Source organism: Quercus robur, chromosome 10 (assembly GCF_932294415.1).
Source record: "Quercus robur chromosome 10, dhQueRobu3.1, whole genome shotgun sequence".
Lineage (NCBI taxonomy): Eukaryota > Viridiplantae > Streptophyta > Magnoliopsida > Fagales > Fagaceae > Quercus > Quercus robur.
In genome coordinates, this window is record NC_065543.1 from 48,917,309 (window position 1) to 48,927,056 (window position 9,748).

Below are 9,748 nucleotides of genomic sequence, written 5' to 3' on the forward strand. Positions count from 1 at the left end.
AACCCCCTTCAATAAAACACTAACAAAAAATTGTCCCACAACAACATCAAATTTTTCAAAAACCCTCTTATCCTAAACCGATAAAACTCCTCTTGTTGTTTGAACCGCATCCAAAACCACCTAGTCAGTAAAAGGACTACCCCAAAGACTCCGAACAATAGCAATGTCTATAGAGGATAACTTAGGGCACGTTTGGTTATAGTGTTCAAAAATTGTTGTTTAAAAAGATGTGAAAATTGTAGTTTAAAAAGTGTTATTGAAATACATGTTTTTAGTGTTTATAAAACAAAAAAATGTGTTTGGTATCATGATTTAAATTATATGTTTCAGTGTTCAAAAATATAAAATATGTGTTTGGTATGTGTGTGTTAGATGGTAAAAAAAAGCTGAACAAAGTACAAGATAAATATTTTTTAAATCAGCAAAGTACAAAATAAATATAAAATATTTTTTAAATGCTACTGGGTTGCTGTCCCGCCTGTCTGTGTGGGTGAGAGAGTAGTTTTTGTTGACCGGTGGACCCATTCTTTCAAAAAGCTGACCGGTGGACCCATAATACTGTTCAATTTAATTATGAAAGTGCCACTCAGCACTAGTTTTTGTTGTTTAAAATCAGTCTGAAGGTGATTTCAAAAACCATTGTTTTAAATATATGTTTTGAACAATATTTTTCAAACACCCCTGTTCTGGAATGGTCTACCAAACATATATTTTTATTTTTTATTTTTGAACAATAGTGTTTAGTGTTTAAACACTAAACAATATGTTTTGAAATCAATGACAAAACACCCTCTTAGTTTCCTGGAAACAGACTATCGCATTTACATTCCTTAAGAAGATTCCTACAAACTTCTCGCTTTCAAGGGCTGTTAAGCGAATTTTTTTTAAAATAACAATAAATATTAAACAATTTAGTTAATTGTCATATTTCAAAACAATTTTGAAAAATAACATCTCGAGTATCTAAAACTCGAGTTCCAGATGGAACTCGAGTTTTTAAGTCTCGATTTGGAGAAAAAAAATTGCGCTGAAAATCGAGTTTTAGAGACTCGATTTTCATAGATTGCAAAAAACGCCGCTATAGGTCTATAAAACGTCACTATAGGGCTTAAAAACGCCACTATAGGACTCCTTAAACCTGTACTTATAAAATTTTTTTTGCAGGAAAACGTCGCTATAGGGTTTTAAAACGTCACTGTAAGTCTTAAAAACGCCACTATAGATTAAATTTTTTTTGCATGAAACTCGAGTTTTAAAGACTCGAGATCTAAAGCGAGTCTTTAAGACTCGAGTTCTAATATGGATCTCGAGTTTCAAAAACTCGAGATGTTAGTTTTCTAAATTGTTTGAAAACGTGCCTAACTAACTAATTTGAATGGTTGAAGAAATCTAACATGCACAATACCTCGCTGTTAAGCCCCCTAACATTCCAGGATAAGAGTTGTAAATTCATTTATAAACACTAATAGCCTGATAAGAGTTGTAAATTCATTTATAAACACTAATAGCCCCTGAACCATTCAAAGATCCTTTGTTCCTCCTTCTAGAAGATAATCCATCATAATTCACAGTGGAAGCAAGCCCCCTAAGCTCTCTGAGACCTTTCTTCCCTGAATATGCAGGATGTTTAGGCACCCCATCATTTCTCACAGCAATACATTCCGGTTCAACAAGGTGAAACAAAGCCACACATTGAGCTTCATGTTTCACAATAGGAAAACCCACTAATTTACAGAAACTCTTCAATAACTGGAAAACCCATTTTAAACTTTCTATCTTTGCCACCCTAAGTTCACCCCCTGCAATTTCCTATTCCAATAACACCTCTCTAAATTCATTAGGATCCCAAAGAGCCAAAGGATCACACTCTAAAAAACGATTCGCATTCTCCAAACTATCACACCCACTTTTATCAACTCCATTGTGATCCCACGGAAGAAGAAATACCTCCAAATCATGTTGATGTATCCCAACAGTATCCACGGAGCTCGGAAGCACCTCATCTGCTCATTGGGTAACCCACTGTTGACCACACTCACTGAAAACCTCCTCAATTTCTCCCTCTTCATCAGACCCAGAAAACGCCTCATTACCCAGTTTGGTTAGAGGTGAGAATCGATTCTGTACGACCCCAGGATGCCAATAAAAAGCCTGCATGTCATTGTTGATCGTTGCCTCCATTGCCGCTGAAACCGAGACACCATAGGTATTGGCTCTGTGGCTTGACTCGATATCAGGATCAATCAAAGAAAAATTGTCCTTGTCGGAGTCGGGAAGCTTCTCAGAGGCACTGCGCCTCGTTTCCGTATAGGGCTCGGTCACGAAACACCCAAAGAAAGAGAGACTAAAGAGCCTTCACCTTTGAGATCCTTGGAGGCCGGGATAATTTCTGTCCCAAAACCATAACTAAAATTTGGCCCAACAGAGGTATTGGGCTTCAGAGAGTTTTTAAAAACAAAAGAAGCCCTTGGCCCACTTTCCTTATTAAGCCCACGGTTAATGGGCTTCAACCAAGAAACACAACATTTGCCACCTTCGGGTTTAAAGTTTCTTCATGCCAAAGTTTCAAAAGTCAACTTAAAATCAAAAGCACGTGTGGGTTTGCCACTAATAACAGATTTATTAACGGTAGGATCTCCTTGTGGGTTTGCCACTAATAATAGATTTATTAATGGTAGAATCTCCTTGTATCACGTTTTTGCCAAAATTAACTCCCAAATTTTCAGAAAACCTTGATTTCCACATATTCCCATAATTATGCATTTTTTGCCCATTCCGACCACTGCCATCTGTCGGACTAGCACCACCCGTAATATTTGGAATCACCCCTCCCATCCTTGGTTTCTCACCTATGAGGAAAACACCCAATTCTTTTTGAAACAAAGTCCACCTAGACCGATTGATACTTTCTGGGATCATAATACAACCTCGCCTAGCTCCACCAAAAACATAGCTATAACCACAAAAAGACCAGCCTTATTCGATCTACCATGAAATTCAAGCAACTTATTGTTTTCCCAGAATCTCTTACAAAAAAAATTCCTTTCTTCGAACCCAATCACGTATATCAGAAAAACACGAGAGTATCCATTCCATGCCTTTATGACCTACCCAAATAGAACTCTTGATATTCTGACAATTCTCATGAATAGCATATGAGTTAGACTGCCCACTGTCAAAGGAAAAAGAAAACAATTTTGCATCAATATGAAAAAACCCTTGTTGCCCCCATGAAAGGAAGAAGAAGCATATGAGATGTTTAGGGAGGTTGGTTTACTGGGTAAAATTGGTGCGGGTAGGGAGGATGGTTTGGTAGGTAAGGTTGATAGGGGTAGTGTGGCAGTAGGAGTGGAGGGAGCTCTGGGCACTGAGAGTTGTTGTGAAGGAGAAGGTTTAGACAACTGAGGTGGTGGGAAAGGAAAGGGCAGAGAGGGGGGGGGGGGGGGGGGGGTGTGTGGGAATAAAAAAGAGGGTAAGGGAGAAAACTAAAAGGTGATGAAAACTATGGTGGAAATAAAGGAGAGATGGGAGGGAAAAGTGAAGAAGGGAAGGTTGATGCTGCCTGGTGGTGGGGTGGAGGAGGCATCATAATCTCATTTAGTATACCTTAGGCCCATGTCTCTCTCTCTCTCTCTCTCTATATATATATATATATATATATATATCCCACACATGAAGTTCATTCTCATTTGTGAATGAGATGTAGTATACCAATTGTACGGAATAATTTCTAATGATAATAGGATTTTATAATATGGAACTTCTCATATTAAAAGTGATAGCAAAAACTATTATTACCATAAGGTAGTGATGTAGAAGTTGTTGGAAAATCACCCATGTGTAGGGCTAAGCATAGACCCGACCCCGCTAGAAGGGTCTTAGGTGGGTTGGATGAATGCTTGGGTTGGGTTTGAGTCCAATATTCTGGTTTGTCTCGGGTTCGGGTTGGTATTGGGCAGACATGGCAAAACTGGTCAGAATTTTTTGACCTGACCCGAAAAATATCCAACTCGAACCCGATTTTTTGACCCGAAGCAAAAACGGGTTGACCCGTGACTCGACCCGTGTTTTTTGCGGGTCAACCCGACCCGACCCGAACCCGAACCATTTTTTTTTTTAAACTTTTATTTTTGGTAAAAAAAAATAGTGAAATTAAGACAATATTAGTTTAATTGTTTATTGTGAGCTTTAAGGAAACAATTGATACATTTACATAACTGCATGCAAATTAATTGAAAAATAAAGAGTTGAGCATTCTGTAATGAGTAAAGATTTTTAGATATCAAATAGCAAAGTACATGCCAAGATAATCTGGTTATAGTAAAATTAAAAACAAATTTAAAATTGTAGATATGTGTGAGACACATTCACAAGTGTGAAAATAGTAAAGCCAAAGTATCAAATTAGTATAAATTATGAATGCTTAGATCTATTTTTTAACAGTTTATGTTCAAAATAAACGGCTTTTCAAAATAAATTATGATATTTTCTAGAGTGTGTGTTGCTTAACAATGATTTGATATTCATAAAAGAGACTAGGTATAAATAAGTAAGCAATCAAACTTTAATGTATATCTCAAATTGAAATAGAGTGTCAACCACAATTGATAATAGATTATAAAATTAATTTTTAAAATTGTAACTTTCTTATATGTTTTTATTCTTTATCAAATGAGTTATCCAATAAGTCATTTGTAATTTTTTTTTTTTTTTGGAATGTTGATATTGTGTAAAAATAAAACTTGTATATTTGTTTTACTTATCTTTGTGTTGTTTTGTTTTAGATAGCAATATTAGGATTTGTATAATTTTAAAATTATTGAATAAGTATTAATAAGTTTAACTGAATTTATTCTTGATATAAGTAGTGAATTCAAAATAATGCATTTTACATCAAGTAATATGTTGCATAACTATCCAAATGGCAAATACATATTGTTTTCTTTATAAAAAAAATTAAAAAATAAAAAATAAAAAAATTTCATGTGAAAAATACGGGTCAACCTGACCCGACCCGACCCTCAACCCGATTGACCCGAACCCATTTTCAACCTACTTAAAATGACCCGTTTTTGACCCGACCCGACCCCAACCCCGACCCGCCCGTTTTGCCATGTCTTTGGGTCCAACCCAACCCGACCAATCTTACTTTTTTGTCAAAAAAATCTTTTTCATAACTTTCAATGCCAATTTTTATTTATTGCTTTTATTTAAATAGTAATGGTTTTTTCTTGCAATATTTCCAAATATAACTTTTAGCTTAATTTGGTTTATTGTAGCATAATTTCTTAAATGATACTAATAGTGAAAATACTTTCAATCCAAATGAAGGTTAGAATGATGATAAAATAATTGGACTTTACAAAAAAGGATAACTCTAACAATAATATTTTCCATAGTGAAACTCAAATTGTTGTTTAAAAAAGTTTTTATTTTAGTCCTAATTAATAATTATACCAAGGATCTTATTTATTATTGGAAAGTATATTTCCAAACTAATCCCTAGTGCTTATTAAACAAAAATGGTAAAATTTATTTTCTCATTCGATGAGAATCTAGTCAAGATGTACACAAGGAAAAAAAAAATGTAAAAGTTTTTTGCCTAATCAAGAAATCACGACCATTAAGCTTGTATGACAATAAATAAATTATTGAATTTAATTTTTTTTGGTACTGATTTGAGATTCTGATGTCTTCTTCTCTGAGTTTTTTTTTTTTTTTTTTTTTTTTTTAAAAAATATCATTTGGTACCAATTTGATGTCAAGTTTATGTTAGAAATAAGATGAAAAAATTTAGAAAAATACTCAAAGTGCATGTCTGTAGAATCCTTAATTTCGGCCGGCATTGGTCGGAATTCAATCTGAGGTGGAACAATTGGTATTCCGATTTCAGATTACATACCGGTACAAGAAATTCTATTCATTCCGGCCGAAATGGAGCAAAATTCATAATATTGAAAAAAAATTATATGTGCATATATTTTAACTAATATACCATTCTATTAGTACTTAAATTTCAGCAATTAATAATAAACGTGGTGATTTTAAAAAAAGGACTTGTATGATAAAAATAAAAAACTAATAATAATAAAAAAACTTAAATAGAAATTTAAAATTTCAAAAAGTAGTTTCAAGTTTCAAAACATAGCAAATTCACATGAGATGTTAGGTGGCTCATAAACCTAGAGCCCACAACCACATAAAATAACAGAAAAATAAAGGATGGCAGTATGACTCAAAACATGAGAAGAAGGAAGAAAGTATACCAGGTTTCAGTATTACCAACTCAGCATTTATTTTGGTGTTTCATTCTCAATAAATGACTGACACCGTCAGATTATTCCATTAATCCAAACAAAATGACCATCTTGGCCTTGAAATTTTTTCAAAAGCCCGCCCACCCACTCATCTCTCTCCTTCTTTCGCTATTTGAAATCTAATTTTCAAATCAACTTACTCTTCTCTAGTTCTTCTCTCCCTCTCTCAGCTCTCTCTCTCACACCCACACTACATTCCACTTGCAACTACAAGCTTCCATTTCCTCACCGCACCACTCTCCCTAACCTCCAGTTCCGACCACCACAAACCTCGACAGATACTGCCTAGTGTCTCCGCTGAACATCGTCGGTTTCAACAAAATTGGCCTTTGTCTCATCAGAAAACCCCCAAACTCTTCTCTTTCTAGCATCACCACCCAACACCGGAAGCTTTCTTGTTGCTTTCAACACTCGTTGTCACAATAAGGTTTTTTTTTTTCCCTCCTCTTGTTCTGTTTCTTTTTTTGTATTTTTCACATCTTTTTTGTATGCTTTTTTCTTCTCAAAATTACACGTTTAAACAAACAAAATCCAGATGAACGTTTGAGTGTAGAAAGGAAACTTGTACTTGTTTGATAAAATGTCTCAATGAACATGGATGCACTCCTTTCTTCTTAAACTACTATCAACAAAAAAAATATATAATATATTGTTAAGGGTTTTTTTTATTATTTATTTTTTAATGTTCTTTTGGATCCCAGATTAAAGTTGGGTTTTTTGTTATAGTTTCATATGTAGAAACATGAAGCTTCTCTCTTTGTGTGACAAATAGTTTGCTGCCTTCATTTTGCAGACAAATGCTTTGCAGATACGTTGGTTAAAATCTTGGTCTTGAACAACTTCATTTTGTGTGTGAAGGTTGTTGAGTGCAGTATATGTGGTTTCCCTAATCTCGTACTTTGTTTTGCCTTCATTGAGTTTTGAAGGTACTTTGAAGTTGTGGTGTATTCAATTGTTTTTTATGGTAATGAAATATGATAGTTTTACATGATCAATTTTTATGGTGCAAAGGCTACTTTTAGTCTAGGGGATGATGCTTGGATTCTACCTTGTGAAGGTTCTGCCTTCTAAAATGGTTAGATTTACATGATATGAATTTGCTAATACCCAATGGTTGAAATTTTGGTCTTGAACAAGTTCATTCAAAGTGTATGAATTCATTAATATTTGGATTATAATATTCGGAGTAAAGCTCTTGAAGTGGTCTCTAGTGTTTTTCTTAGCATCATTGCTAGATTTTCATGATGAATTGATGATATGAGTTTGTGATTGAATTCATTCAGGAATTGCTATGGCCATCCTTACAATTTGTTTTTACACAAAAAGCCAAGCACCTTTCATGTTAGAGGGAAAAAATGGTCCCTTACTTTGTAGCTGCTTTCATTTTAAACTTGCAGAGTTATTTATGATCAGAATTAATTTCTTTTTATTACGTTAGGTTGTTAAATGTTTGTTGATTTAGTTATTTATAGAGATGTGAAGTTGACAGAGAAGCTAGATTATTCATCTGTTGTGGCCTTACTTGGGTTCAGTCTCATTCTAACAATATTCCAAGCTTTTAATGGTTGCTGCTCTAGTGATTGCATTTGTGACAATGCATATCTTGTATCTAAACTTTTATAAACTCGATTATGGTAAAGTATTTTCCAAACAGTCTTTCTCTATTGAATAATGCTTTAGTGACATTATTAATATTAAAAACTATTTTACTGCTATTTCAGATATGTCATCTTAAACTTCATTGCATATGGCTTTGTTGCTCTGCCAACATTTTTAGAGTTTCCTTGTTGGCTCTACAAGAATGCTTCTTGAAAGTACCTCAATGTCTCACTTGAGTCAAGTATAACTGTAAACTTTTTTTTTTTTGAGGAAAAAACAAAAACTTTAAAGTTACATGTGCTTTTGGTTATTTATTTATTTGCTAATATTGTGTTTCATTTTTTTTTAGGACCCTACTACAAGATTCTGAAGTATGATGGATAGCATTTTTGGACAATATTTTATTGCAATTGGCACAGCTAGGGGACAACATTTTGGACTAATATTTTTTGGATAACATATTTGACTTGGACAACTTTTTAGATAGCATAGCTGAAAATTTAGACAATTGATTACTTAACTTGTAGCAATTCTTTTGGAAAATTGTTGTAACTATTGAAGTTACTTAAACATGATGGATTCTTTGTATTAGTAGCTTCTAGTTAAATTCTACTTATTTGTGCAAATAATGAATGTTTTTAATGCAAAGGTAGAAGATACAAATATAAGCCTTCATCAAAGGTGAATGTTAGTTATGAAGGGTGTGGCCAACTTGTTCAACAACTTTCGTTTCCATTTTACCAATGTTATAAGACTGAACTGATCATATTAATAAGTTGGACTTGTTTAGCAACTTCCATTCCATTATATCAATGCTAAAAGAGTGGGCTCATATCAATAAGTAAAGAAAAATTTACATACATTTGAGATCACTGTAAACTTCAATGGTTATTATCCATCTAAGAATATTATATATAAAAATGAGAGTTTGAACCTGACGTTTCAATCAAATAGCATGACTACCTATTTAGAAGTATGCCTTTCACATTAATTGTAATTCACTTAACTTTCTAAAAATGTTCAATTCTTCAACAATGTAAAAGTATTCACTTCTTCACAAAGTCACAAAAGACGATGGACAATTGACCAGGTCGGGTATTGAAAACTAGCAGTATTCGACAATAATGCTCTTTAGGCTGTGTTTGGTTGAGTGTAAAATATTTTCCGAGTGTAAAATATTTTCAGGTGTAAAATATTTTCGAGGAAGGAAAATATTTTCAAGTGTTTGGTTGCATTCCAAAAAATACTTTGGAAAATATTTTTTAGTGTTTGGCTGTGTTGCTGAAAATGCTCTAGAAAACCCATTTTTATCATGTTTCTCACATTTTCTTAGGATCCAAACAAATATTATTACATAGAATCAAAATATATAAACAACACAAGAAACAAAAATCAAAACAAAAAAAATCAAAATCACAAGATCAATCGTGAGAGAGGGACAAAGAGAGATCGGTTCGTGGGTGTGGCTCGCTGGTGGATGATCGGTGATAAGGGAGGGGTGGATCGGTGATGGCTGGCGATCGGTGATGAGGGAGGGGTAGATTTGTGATGAGGGAAAGGCTCGGCCCAGACAGCGGTGTCGTCGATCTCAAACGTGGGCTAGTGGTCGGTGATGTTGAGCGATAACGGCCAAATCAGGAGAAGAAGCATTGAGGAAGAAGAGAGAGAGAAAAAAAAAGCTTGGCCGACGCGTGATTTGGGTGGTGGGGCGGCACGATTTGGGCGGTGGGGGCAACGGTGGGGGCAACAGGATTTGGGCTGGCCGGAGGGGTGCTCTCTCTCTCTCTCTCTCTCTCTCTCTCTCTCTCTCTCTCTCTCTCTCTCTCTCTCTC

At 34.5% G+C, this 9,748-nt stretch overlaps 1 long non-coding RNA gene across 1 annotated transcript; it reads left to right on the forward strand.

Annotated features, from left to right (window-relative positions):
* The first annotated feature begins 6,334 nt into the window (after positions 1 to 6,334).
* LOC126702161 (uncharacterized) lies at positions 6,335 to 8,581 on the forward strand. Its single transcript, XR_007647667.1, has 3 exons — positions 6,335 to 6,744; positions 7,111 to 7,243; positions 8,266 to 8,581. It is a non-coding gene; the product is annotated as an uncharacterized LOC126702161 (long non-coding RNA).
* The last annotated feature ends 1,167 nt before the right edge of the window (positions 8,582 to 9,748 follow it).